Source organism: Vigna unguiculata, chromosome 5 (assembly GCF_037176805.1).
Source record: "Vigna unguiculata cultivar grain cowpea cultivar isolate G323 ecotype 2 chromosome 5, ASM3717680v1, whole genome shotgun sequence".
In the NCBI taxonomy this organism is placed as follows: domain Eukaryota; kingdom Viridiplantae; phylum Streptophyta; class Magnoliopsida; order Fabales; family Fabaceae; genus Vigna; species Vigna unguiculata.
Window position 1 is genome coordinate 41,038,579 of NC_140796.1, and position 14,576 is coordinate 41,053,154.

The following is a 14,576-nucleotide window of genomic DNA, read 5'->3' on the forward strand; positions in this document are numbered from 1 at the left end:
TATTTAAAAGAAAAAAATTAGTCATTTTACAAACTCAAATAAATACTTAAAGAACACAAATGAAAGAATTCAAAAACCTCAAGTCCTGCTGAAAAGTAAACCTCAAGTCCTGTTGAAAGGTGAAATTATTGTTTTGAACTTTAATCTTCACATTGTACGAAACACCAATTACATCTACATAATTTACAAATAACATCTTCACAAAGTCAAAACAAATATCTAATCTAAAAATTTAGAAATCACAACTTCACAAAGATAAAACATTTAAAAAATACACCAATTACATCTACATAATTTACAAATAACATCTTCACAAAGTCAAAACAAATATCTAATCTAAAAATTTAGAAATCACAACTTCACAAAGATAAAACATTTAAAAAATATATATAGGTAACAATTGAAAAAGGCAAGTTAATATTATATATATATATATATATATATATATATATATATATATATATATCAACCAACTAATAAGTAGAGTAATTCTCCTTAATAATTTCTTTGATACTTTTGAACTTGAAAACCTTCACAGGTACATTTGTGATGGGTTGTGGTTGTACATAGGTTACTCCTATGAACAATGACTTAAACAGATGGTCACAAACTCTAAATTGAGATTGTTCTTCAAGATCTTGAAATTTTGCATTATATAAGTGCTCCCTTCCATGAGCTTGTCCTGCCATATTTCAATATCTTCCTTCTTAGTCATTGCAGGTATGACATCACTCTGAACATAAAAACACATCATGGTATATATATATATATATATATATATATATATATATATATATATATATATATATAATGGCTCTGTTTTTGTCCAGTGCTTGGCGGAGAGAGGGTTCTACCAGGCAGTCTACGCTGTGATTTCGCTTGGCGGCGCTTAGGCCGCGCCAGGTGATAACGCAGAGGGCAGTGTGCACTTTTAGATTACGTTTTGCGTGTTTGTGATGTTGGGCTTGAATTAGGAGATGCTTGTTTGTGTCATGAGCGGGTAGGTTCATGGCTGGTGATGAACACGTGATAATATGAGCGGGAGGTTCATATTATGAGGCTCTCGTGTGAGGATACGAGCGAGGAGGTTCGTACATTTCGTGCTCACACTTGAGGGTTGCTGCGAGCGGGGAGGTTCATAGCTGTTGGATCACGTGTGTTAGACTACGAGCGGATGTTTGTAGAGTTGGACTACGAGCGGAGAGGTTCGTAGATGCAGGACCATGAACGACCAGGTTCGTGGAAGAATCATATATCTTAGGTCCATGGTCGAGTAATTGCTTAGTGATTTGGATGTGCGTGGTCTATGAGGCTTTGGGTGGAACCTTAAGGATGAACTTTGTTGTAGCATTCCTTGAGTTGTGGCTCGGAATGGTATCCCTTGAGTTGTGGCTCGAGATATTAGGTAAACACATGGCATTCCTTGAGTAGTGGCTCAGAATGACATCCCTTAAGTTGTGGCTCAGGATGGTGGATGGACAAAAGCAATCCTTGAGTTGTGGCTCGAATTGGCGAGTGTTACTGGTGTGAGTGTGTGTGTTGTGGCTCGTACGGATGGGTCCAGGAAAATTGCCCTTTTTGGCGTTAGCCAACGAGTTTGGTAGTCTTGGGACAAATATGAACTATGGTTCGTATTAGGAACTCCACCTGGCATTACGGAGTGTGGTCTGTAGTAGGTTTCCCGCACGTGTTCTACAAGTTGTGGCTTGTAGTTGGAGGCAGCAAAGGGTATCTTGAGATTATCACTAAAGACGTAGAACATGGATAGTATGGCAGTGGCTGTGTGACATGGAATCAGAGGATAGAGTTCCTTTGATGAATGTATGCATATATATATATATATATATATATATATATATATATATATATATATATTTTTAAATTGTATATATAACTTTATTCTGTTAGCTCATCCTATCTGCTTGTGTTTGACGATGATGTTGCAGGTGGTGTTGGTGAGGCATAGCATCAGAGAGAGGGTTAGCTGAGAAAAGCTTTTACACTACAAAAAACTAAGTAAATAGTGGAGGTTTTTTTGTTGTTTAATGGAGGTTTTCGACCTCTACTAATTAAACTGCGAAAGTTTTAAAAACCTTCACAGTTAGACTCGCCACAAGCAATTAGCGGAGGTTTTTTAAAACCTTTGGTATCGATAATATACTGCGGAGGCTATATTGAGGAGGTTTTAAGCCTCTGTTACATGTACAAATTATAAATGACATTGTCACAGACATTGTTTTTTATATGCATAAAATCTAGATTATGACGCAACAAATTGGTTTGCCAATATGGAAGCTCAAAAATATGCTTCTTTTTTTCCATTGTTTGGGCTTTTGTTTGGGTCTTTCTTCTATTCCATTCACTATTGCCCCTGATCCAAATATAACATTAATATTTCTCACTTGTCCAAATATGTCATACCCCGATAAATTTAATGGTGGATTTCATTCTTCTGTGTTTCCATCAAAACGAGCACGAGCCAAACGAAATTTGTGATTTCTACTTAAAAAACGATGATGATTCATAAAGCACCATTTACGACCATTGTGAAGATGACAAGGCCTAGCATCAAAATTACAAGTTGGGCAAGCCAAACCTGTGTGTATGTTCCAACCAGATAACATGCCTAGACCAGGAAAGTCACTAATTGTCCACATCAAAGCTCATGCAATTTGAAAGTTTCATTCAATGATGAATCAAAGGTTTCAACACCATCATTTCGTAGCTCACGCAACTTTTCTATAAGGGGTTATAAGTATACATCTATGTTATTTCTAGGAGATCTCTTGCCTGGAATGATCACTGATAGGATGAAGGAAGTGTGCTTCATACACATCCAAGGAGGAAGGTTATATGGAATAAAGAACACTGGCCAAATGCTATATGTGGAACTCATGGTCCTTGATGGACTAAAACAATCAGTAGTAAGACCAAGCGAACATTGCGAGGATCTAAAGCAAACTCTGAATGGATTAAATCAAATGTCTTCCATGCTCACCATCTATTGGATGCCTCATCAAGCCATCTTTATTATTATCTAATGCATGCCATCTTATATCTTGCGCAGTCTTAGAACATGAGAACAATCTTTGCAATCTTGGTTTCAATGGAAAGTAACGTAAAACCTTTGCAGCTATCTTTTTCTTCTTAGGTTTCCACCGAGATGTTCCACATGTCTTGCATGTCTCCAAATTTTTTTCATCTCCTAAGTACAACATACAATCTTTTGGACATGCATCTATCTTTATATAGTTAAGACCAAGTTTGTTAATGATTTTCTTAGCCTCATAAGCAGATGGGGAAACTTTGCTTGTTCAAATGCATCTTTCAAAAAATCTAGTATCATATTCATTGCCTTGTCACTTAATCTACATAAAACTTTTATATGATACAATTTGATTATAAATTCTAGTTTAGTGCAGTTGCTTCCTTCATATAGTGTTTGCCTTCCATCATTCAAAATCTCATGAAAACCATTGTGATCATTCCTTGTCCCTTCATTTAAATTTTCATTTGCACTTGATGGTTATGATGCATTTGTGTAAGTGGCTTCCTACCTGCAATGCCCAAATGCATCGTTGATCATTATTTCCATTGGATCTTCAAGCAGAACATGTTCTTGTGAATCATCTTCCATTTGAGGAGACTCTAATGATTGCCTTCCACCATAAAGATCCCATATAACATAACTTTGAGGAAATTGTTTATAAAGTAAGTGATCTTCAACTATTTCTCTACTTTGCCATTTCATAAAGCCACAATTTGGACATGGACATCGGATCATATCTCCTGTAACTCCATTCCCAAAAGCAAAATCTAGGAATTTATTTAAACACAATGAAGTACTCAATTGAGTTTCGTAGTTTAAAAATCCAAGATTTATCCATAAATAAAGACACCTACATAATTTTTTAACAACGATTCATCATATATTATTCTAATACCTAAATATCTACCTTAGTAAGTAATATAAACAAAAGCATTACAACATAGAAAGTCTACTAACATAGGAAGAAAAATAAGTTCAAGTATAGATAACTAACTAGAAATAAAATAAATACATTATATAATATTTTAATAAAAATGGAGATAAAGTGTGAAACGAAGTAAAAATAATGCAACCTAGTATTTACGATGTCACTTTATAAAAGCATGAGCAGTGAAAAAATAATTACGAAACTGAATCACAAATTTAATATACCTTTTGAGTTGGATGATTTCATTCAATAGTTTAAACCTACTTCAATTTAATCAAATGATATTAATTTAATAGTATTAAATATAAATTCATTAAAATAATGTATTAAAACAAGCAAATTTATATTACGTTGGACGAAGATGTTGGTGTTCACAACATATTTAAGAAGGGCATCATTTGTGTTTGTTCGGTAATGGTTCTCGAAAAGAGAGACAAAGCATTTTGAAAAGTTTGCAAATGAAAATATTAACCTCCATGAATTTGGTAGTTAGATGCTAATAAAGATTAAGAAACACTTACCGTAAAGGTACTATCTTCGACTATCTGCACTGATGTTAGATATCTTAGACCTTGAATCTCCTTCTTTCTCAAGTTGTTGGCTTTCTTGATCTAATAAAACTTGTAAAATTGTTGTAGCGATGTTAGATAGTTTAGACCTTTGAAAACCCCCTTCTTCTTGACTTTCTTTTCTCTTACCAATGTAACCTCTGCAACAACAATATGCCCCGGCAACAAGCTGTAATAAGAGTGACCCACGGTGAGACCTCCACCAATGTAGCGATGTTTTCTTTTCTTTTCGTGCGACAAGTTGGATGTGCAAAAATGCGACAATTTGGAGGTGCAAAATGTCAGCTGTGGTAGAGGATTGTGAGTTGCGATAATGATTTATGGGAAAAAGGAGATTTAATGGAGATAAAGTAAAGTGACCCACATAGCCCTACACTTTTCCTTTCTTCTCCTTTGAAACCCCCTATTTTCGTGTTTCCCTTGGTGAGCGTTTGGTGAGCGTAGTGTGGTTTGTTGCGACGACAAATTATTGAAGGTAAAGTAAAGTTGTGTTGTAAGAGAAAAAAAGAGTATTATTTTATTTTTTAATTTCTAAATATTAATTTTGGGAAGTAGAAAAGACAGATAAGTGTAACAGGAAGAGCGGGAATAAAATTACTAAGAGAGGTTACTGAAACCTCTGCTATTTAAACAAAAAATTAATATATTTTATTAAAACTAAGGAGGTTTTAAAAACTTCCACAAAATGACCTCCTTTATTTAATTAATTTTTTATAGTGTTACTAGAGTTTTATCATTGTTGTTTTTATGAACTTTGTAAACAGTGTTTTACTGATTTGTGAATTTGGATATTGTATTGGAGCTTTATAAATTATGGATTTTTGGATAACTTTCGATGTAGTAAATGTTTTAAAATTTTTCGCGTTTTTGGGAAGTTAAGTACAATAAATGAGGGTTTTCATTGTATTTCTTAATTTTATTATTTATATTAGTAATATCTAATCGGAATGTTACAATATCAAGTTTTCTAGCCATATACAAAAGAAATATATAGACATGAGATACTTTATATAACTGATAAAAGAACAAACTTTGAACAAAAAAAATCATCAAAGGTTGAAGCTTCAACATAAAACAAAAAAAATCAAGAAAGGTTGAAACTTCAAAATAACAATATACAAAGAAAAATAAAGCAACCACAAATATAAGTTTGAAGCTTTCAACAAAAAAAAATCAAGAAACGTTGATTGCAATAACATTGTACCAAAAAAAATCCAGAAATGTAAGAAAAATACTATGATAAAAGGAAAGAACTAACTCTAAACCAAGAAAATATAAGAAACCTTGCAAGTTCAAGATAAATATATACAAAGAAGATCAAAGCAACAACAAACCTAAGGTTGAAGCTTTCAACCAAACAAAATCAAGAAAGGTTGAAGCTTTAAAGCATGTTGAAGAAATAAATAAATTTCAACCAAAGAATATCAAATTATCTACAGAAAAAACCATTCAACCAAGGAATGAACTAATTTCCAAGCAAGAAGAAAGAAGATGAATATGAACGAAGGAGGTGGAAAGCTTTGAAGATTGAAGGAAGATGAATATGGAAGAAGGAGGTGGAAAGAAGGATGAAGTGAATATATGAAGTATAAAAAGGACTTTACATGTGTCAATTGGAGAAGTGATGGGCAAAATTATGTAAAATGATCAAAATACCACAAAAATGGACACTTATCAAGAAAATAAGTTGAGGTATTGAGTAATTTCATTAGACTTAGGTTTTCTTAGTTATACAGTATAATAATATATTTAGTAGATTATCTTCTTCCTATTTAAAAATTTAATGTAATTCCGAATATACTTTTGTTTTATATTTAAAAATACATAATGAACGTGTAAAATAAATTTTGTATTTTGTATTGTACATTCTTAAATATAATCTTTAACACAAAATTATATTCACAATGTACAATTCCAAATACATACTTATATTGGATTCAACTTTTCAAAACATTTTCGGAGTATAAATTTTGAAATTGATAATAATTTTTTTTAAATAAAATTGAAATTCTTGTATGAAGTGCATGTGCTACAATGGTATGAAATGGAGAAGGTGGAATCCATTTTTTAAACACATTTTCAATTAGGTGTTCTGGAAGTATTTTTAGATTTATTTTTAGATTTGAAAATATCTTTCAAATACTAAATCTAGAATAATTTTAAAATTTTATTTCAGAATAGTCATTTCAATAAATGAATTTTCGGATCCGATAGAATATAATGTTAAATACATCCTATATTAGATATTTTGATAGATATTTACGAATTTGGAAAATACTTTCAAAACACTTGTTTAATATTTTTTATATTCCAAAAACATTATTTAAAAAAAGTTATTTCTGGATTTGAAAATACACTTAAAACAGACATTCTAAAATATAAAAGACATTTCCAGAACAAGTATTCTGAAAATCATTTTTGAATCCAAAAATACCTTTGAAACGATCATTGCAGAATATTAATTTTTTTTCCAAAATGAATCTTTCAAAAGTCATTTTCAAATTTGTAAATACTTTCTAAAACAATAAATCTCAAAAGTGTAATGCCCAATTTTAATAGATAAATCTATTCTAATAAAACATCATACATATTACAATATTCAAGGGCACGAGACTTAAAGTATAAGGATTTTGTAGCCATCCAAGTATTCAATAAAGAGAAACTAAGGCACACCATTATACCTTTAACAAAACAGAAAGATTCAACATATGACCAAAAGCTTCCTCGTAAGCAAGGGATTACAATATAATAATAACTTTTCAACGTGGGCTCAATAACGAGCCCAACACCAAACCCTGTCCAACTAAGCTGCACCATTCTCGTCGCCACTACGATCACCAGGAGTTCCCACATATGCTCACATCAATAAATTGATGATCATCACAAAAGGAGAAAACCACACATGAGACACAAGCAAATAGAAGGGTAAGCTAGAGTAAAAAGATTCTCTTATCATTTAACTCAACATGCAATTCAAAGTCAAGAATACATATCAGACATCCAAACATGTGATAGCAAACAAAGTTAAGACTTTAAGACTCGGCTATCCAGATACATATAATGAGGCACCACCACGAAACCTTACCAAGAGGGTCATGGAATTACGTCCTAACCATGAGGCACCACCACGACACCTTCGTGGAATTATGTCCTGGCTGTGAGGCACCACCACGAAACTTTCGTAGAATTACATTCTGGCTGTGAGGCACCACCATGAGCTCTCACTAAGAGGGTCAGGGAATTACGTCCTTACATGAGGTACCACTATGAACTCTCACTAAGAGGGTCAGGGAATTACGTCCTTACATAAGGCACCACCATGAACACTCACCGAGTTATTCATGGAATTACGCCCATTAGATGAGCCACCACCATGAACTCTCACCACGAGGTTCATGGAATTATGTCCATTAGATGAGGCACCATCATTAACTCTCACCAGGAGGGTCATGGAATTACGTCCTAACCCAAACCATACTCATGTCTCACCAACCAAACATAGGACTATCATGAATACCAATCTCCTGCCAATATACAACCAACCATCCAATCATGTTTCATACGCATAGTCATACCAAACTCATCAATTCCAGTCCATAAATCATATAATACATGCATATTCACACACTTCATACTTTAAATAGGGTAATCCAATCAATCATGTGACCAACAACCAAACATAGAGAAGAAACCGCATTGGAACACGTCTCTGCCCAATTCTCGCTTAGGCGAGGGAAATCCCTCGCTCAAGACACCAGCCCTCGCCTGAGTGAGATTGCAAACAGAGGGCATGTCGAGGTCTCGCTCAAGCTAGCCCAACTCGTTCAGGCGAGGCTCTTCTCGCTCAGGTGAGTGGCCTTCGCCTAGGCGAGCCCTCGAAACAGAGAGAGGGTGAGCTACTATTGTTCTCGCTCAGGCGAGAACTCCTCACTTAAGCGAAAGCTTTCATTTTGAGCGACCATCCCACTCGCCTGGGCAAGTTCAGCAAAACTCACCTGCTCTCACGCATGCCGCCGCAACCAAAATAACACCAGAGCATTTTCCATACCGTCAACATCACCATACATGCATTCCAAAATACCCAATATTCAAATATCAGATAAAACAATATAGAAACACCAAACAACTTGAAACAATAGAACCCTAGCTTCCCTTACCTGGACAGATGCTAGGGGAAAGCACCGACACTCAAAAGAGGGTTTACTACAGCTCCAGGAACAGAGTTGCGAGCTGAGAATAGTGGATTAGGAGTGGAGTTTGCTAGCTTGATGCGAAAAGGGGCCAAACCGTAGCAAAGCTCGTTACTACTGTTCTATGAGGGAGGAGGGGAGCTGATTTCCGAAAAGTTGGCAAAATGAAAGTGTTAGGGCTAGTTTTGGGGTTTTGGGGACCCTATGGGCCAGCCTTAAGCCCAAATGATTAGGGCAGACCTTAAACATTGGGACAGAAAAAGTAGATCTTACAAAATATATTTTTTTGTACTTTCGAGATTGAGTGTTTCGAAAACCAATTTTCAAATATTAAACCTTCCAAAATATCAAATTTAAAAAATAATAAAAATAAGAAGGTGCAAGAATTTTTATTATAATTTTAATAAGAGGTGGTTTGGAGATTTAAGATTTGATGGTGGTGCGGGAATAAATGGCCTCCTCTTTGAGAAGACAAAGCTAAAGGATATGATATTAAGTCTCTTATGTATCCTTTTCGATACATTTTGTTATATTAACTTGAGAATACCAAAACTAATCTACACATAATTATGGTTAGAGAATACTTATGGGACTAATACATAATATCAATTTATAATCAGTAATTTTAACATAGAATATTGCAACTTGAGTTAATGGGTGCACTTATTCGTATCTATTGAGCACAAGCACTGTCTTCTTCGTAATGAGCATAAATGAAGATGAAATCCAATTGAAGAACCACTTACTGTTGAAGGAAAGAAGCTCATTCACCTTATAAGTCTTACTCGATTCACAATATGACTTTTTTGAAGAGGGATTGAATTTAATTTTTTGGAGGAAAATTTATTATCTAGTCCAGAAGAATTTATAAATTTTTCAAAGAAAAGAGGAGAAATTTTCAATATAACTAATTACAGAGACGGAGTAATATCTAGTTTGATTGTTGGAAAAGATCAGAGTTGGTGAAAATATCTCCAAATTTCAAAGGAAATACCTTAAATAAAAAAAAAACTTACAGTGAATTAACATGGCACAAGGTGTGATCGGGGATATAGAGCAAATGCATATGACACTGTTGGCTGCATGGATCTATATTTGTGTCCTAATTCTTTTTACCGAGGGTATTGCTTATATCTTCTAGAGCTTCCACCGTACATTAACTGTAACATCTGCATAATTTAATTAATTAAATAAATAAATAAATAATTAATTAATTAATTAATAAATGCGGGTAGGAAGAGTATTTATGACATTAATTTTTGATTGGTATGATGTGGAATAATACTAGCTCAAGTGGTTAAGAGTACTTTATCAAGTGAGAGAATTTGGGTTTGAGTCCTATGTATGCCATTTATGTGTTATTTAATTATTATTGTTTTAATAATAATGTTTGAGCATGTTGAAATGATATAATACTTGAATTGTGTGAGTTAGCAAGAAACATGAATTGGCATGATGGTTTAGCATTGACTTGGCATTGGTGTGGTTATGGGTTCAAGCCTTGGAGAACCCAAATTAAACACTATTTTTGCTATTTTTGGCCTTGGGCTTGAAGGTGAAGGGTTAACATAAACCCTAGAGGAATTGGCAGCCAAGGGTGGCTGCAAAACAGACCATAAAGATCCAATAAATGGTGTTTAACATCACCAATTGTGCTTTAATTCGTTTTTGTAATTAACCTAGTAATAAGGCACCATATAAAAGGCCAAATTGTAGTGAAATTGAGGGTTTTGGCAAATTGTGGTGATCATTGGAAGCTCTCAAGTAATCCACTTTTAAGCAAAAGGATCCAGGTTAGGGGAGCTGAACCCAAATTTTCGTCTAAATCTTGTATGCATACAATTCTGATGATTTTCGTGCCATGAAATCGTGTTGTATATGATGAGACTTTGGGGGTTTGAGGGTTTGGATGTGGTATGATTGAATTCCTTAGCCAAGGTAAGGTGTGTGAGGGATTTCTGCACTATGTGTGTTATTATTGTGTAAAGTTGGGTTTTGAGGGCCTATTTTTGTGTCTAATTATGCTCATATGCCTGATGTAATTGTTTCTGAATGAATGGTATGAATTGGAGTGTGAATTGGTCATGGTTGCTGGTGTTGGGTGTGTGAAACAATGTCAGAGTCTGCAATTCTCGCTCAAGCGAGCCAGGCTCGCCTAGGCGAGATATGCAGGGACTCGTACTCTATTTTCTGCTCAAACATCTCGCTCAGGTGGGGTAATTTGGACTTGGGCGACAGGCCATCTTGCTTAGGCGAGTGTGTCTCGCGTAAGCGAGAACTCGTGTGTGTGTATTGAGTGGTTTGGTTGCACATCTCGTGTAGGCAGGATTTACTGTTTTGGGCGAAAGTGCGTCTCGCTCAGGCGAGAGCCTTTCGCCTAAGCGAGAGTTCGAGGAATGATGTCGTACGTTGTGGGGTTCGCCGCCTAGGTGAGGTGCCTTAGCTATGAGCACAGGATGGTCTCGGCCAAGCGAGAAGGAGCTCGCTTAGGCGAGACTACGTGGGGCTGCTACTGTATAAAGACTCGCTCAGGCTAGTGAGTCTAACTTAAGCGAGATGGTCTGGGATGTTGAACAAAGGCTTTTAGCCTAAGCAAAGAGAAGTGCAGGGGTATGCTTCAAGGAAATTGATAATGCAGTATCAGATTAGTGGTGTTGAACGTGAGATGTGTTGTCTACAATGTTTCTAAGATATCTCAATGGTGGGCTTGCTGGTGTTCCTTGGGTTGTGGCCTAGAACGTATCCTTGAGTTGTGGCTCGGGATAGGGATTAAGCACGTGGATTTCTATGGGTTGTAGCCCGGAATGACTTCCCTTGAGTTGTGGCTCAAGATAGCGGATTAACACGAGGCACTCTTGAGTTGTGGCTCGGGTTGGCGAGTGTTGCCGGTGTGAGTGTGCTGGTTGTGGCCAGTACGGATGGGTCTAGATGGATTTCCTTCCTCAGTGATTAGCTGACGAGTTTGGTAGTCTTGGGACGTTACGAATTATGTTCATATTTGAGAACTCCACCTAGCATTACGGTGTGTGATTCGTAGCATGGTTTCCCGCACGTGCTCTATCTGTTGTGGCCGATAGGTGTGGCAACAAGGCATCTTGAGATACTCACTAGAAGATGTAGAACATTGCTAACATGGTTGTGGCCATGTGGAAGGAAGGGAACGAGCTTCCTTTATGTGCATTGATATTACATGGTGGTGGCCATGTGGAAGGAAGGGAACGAGTTTCCTTTATGTGTTTTGATATTACATGGTTGTGGCCATGTGGAAGAAAATTTTCTTTTTGATGTGTTTTGCTATATTTATGATCGATATATGTATGTGTGTTGATTAGATTAGCTCACCCTATCTGGTTGTGTTTAGCGATGATCGTGTACGCAGTACGCGGGAGCAGTTGATATTGCAGGTGGTCCTAGTGAGCTTAGCTATGGAGCGGGGGAAAGCTTGGGGATTTTATTTTATATTTTTGAATCAGTTGTAAACATTTATGTTATTAGACTTTCATTTTTATCATGGAAGAATACTTGTTGGAATTTTCATTATCCATATGTGAAATAAAGATTTAATTTCCCGCGTTTTTGGGAAATGAGGTTTTATTAAATGCGGCTTAATTACTTTTTCTTTATTTTATTATTTAAATCTGTAATATCCGGTTGGGATGTTACAATAACCAAATTTCAAAGGCCTATTATCAACAAAGGATTTCTTCATTATCTTCCAAACTACATTTATATATATAAATATGGTACCTTTATCTGGGTAAGTGGTATTTTGACCAAAGGCAAACGATGTAAAGCATGGCAGGAGTGAACGGAAGAGAGAACCTAAGAGGGAGTGATCTTCTTCGTGCTCATTCCCTACACAATTAGTAATATTAGAAAATAAGTTTAGATGGTTGCAAATGAAAATGTTTACCTTATGTTTGTATGAAACATTTCAACAATTCTAAGAAATTGAAATGCATGGTATTTAAAATTATTGCAATTGAATTTTCTTAATTTTCTAAATAATTTGTTTGGATAGAGTAATTTAAATACCTTACATTTCAATTTGTTGTTTGGATCAAACAATTGAATTTCTCTTATGCGATAAAATTTCATTTTACCAATATTTATTTTAACATGTAAAATTTTGAAATTAAATTTAAAAAATATATATCGTAATTCAGACCGGTCGACTCAGTCGAATTTCAGCTAAGTCTACTTGGCTGAATTTCAGTCGGGGTCGACTCGGTCAATTTTTTGTCGGTGTTGACTCGACCAAAATTTGACATAATTCGATTGAGTTAATGCTGGTTGAATTTGGGGCAAGCCTGCTCCCACCAAATTAAGTCAAGTCGACCCCAACCAAAATTTGGCCATCGCCAAGAAACCCCCAACTGAATTCGATCAATTTAGTCTCGATCAAATTTCGATTGAGTCAGCCTCAAACGAATTTAGTCGAGTTGGTCCCAACCAAATTCGCTCCAGTTGGCTCAAGTCAAATATTTGGCCGAATTCGATCAAATTCAATTGAGTTAGTCTTAACTGAAATTTGACCGAATTCGACCAAGTCAACTCACACCAAATTTCATCCAAGTCTGCATCAATCGAAATTTGACCGAATTTGCCCGAGTTGGTTTGGAGAATATCCCTTAGACCAAAATCATATTTTCCTTTGTATCATGTAATAGATTATTTATAAAATTACAATTTAGTACATAACCAATATTTCAATAGTACATAAACTTGGTACATAAAGTAAAGCTTGCGTGAGGAGAGTAATAGGGAAGAAAGAAGTGAAGAAAGAAAGACAAGAAAAAAATGGTCCAATCTCAACAAAGTAGAACAAATAAAAGTAAGTGGACAAAAAGTTGCGACAAAGAAAATATTGGAGGAAGAGATGAACAAAAAAATGATAGGTTCATTTAACATTGAATGAATAGATATAATATGATATTACTTGGTCAATGTAATATGTGAAATCAGTTCATTTAACAACGAATAAATAGGTTACATAATAAATATTTTAAAATAATTAGTTTAATATGTGACACTCCATCTTTATATTTATATATATATATATATATATATATATATATATATATATATATATATATATATATATATATATATATAATACCGATGATCTAAAATCATTGGTTGGAACAATATGTACTTTAGATTTAAACTCATTCAATTCATAAATTGAATTATATAGATACACCTGATTTTTTCATTTGTGAATCCAATCAAAATCGGATTGAGTAACAGAACTATAAAAATCAAAACCAATGACAATAAACTAATTCAACTACGTAATACGTATATATTAAAAATATTATTTTTTAATAATATAACCATAAAAAACTAATTTTATACTTAATTTATTAATATGATATTAGTATTTTCATTACCTTATTAAAAGTATTTATTTTGAGATTATTTTTGTTAAGAGGTGATAACCTTTTTAATTACACAACTTGAAGACTTAACGTTTGAGCACAGCTACTTGTATCTAAGATCATAAGTGGAAATCATACTATATGTAGGTTTTGGTCCTGTTTCCAATGACAAGTGGACTTTGTCTTAGATAGAGTTATCATGTGCTCGTGATCTTTAGTGCAAACGATAGTTGGTTTGGTGTTCTCTTAAATGTGATCTACTGCGCCATTAACATCATAACTCAAAAAATTGTAATTTGGTTATGTTGGCATAGCCTACATAACATTTATACTATTTTTAGTAGGTTGTGCATCTTTTTTATTCGAAAATGATAATTGACACATATTGTTGTTGTTATACTCTTTATTATTACTACATAGTTGGTAAAGAGTGTAACACATTATGTTAACTAAAAAATA

At 34.5% G+C, this 14,576-nt stretch overlaps 1 pseudogene across 1 annotated transcript; it reads right to left on the minus strand.

Moving 5' to 3' along the window:
- Positions 1–1,820: 1,820 nt before the first annotated feature.
- Positions 1,821–5,140, minus strand: LOC114184310 (uncharacterized; annotated as a pseudogene). The gene is made up of 2 exons (XR_014994777.1): positions 4,499–5,140; positions 1,821–3,816 (listed from the first exon to the last, which is right to left on the minus strand). The product of XR_014994777.1 is annotated as an uncharacterized LOC114184310 (transcript).
- Between the last annotated feature and the right edge of the window lie 9,436 nt (positions 5,141–14,576).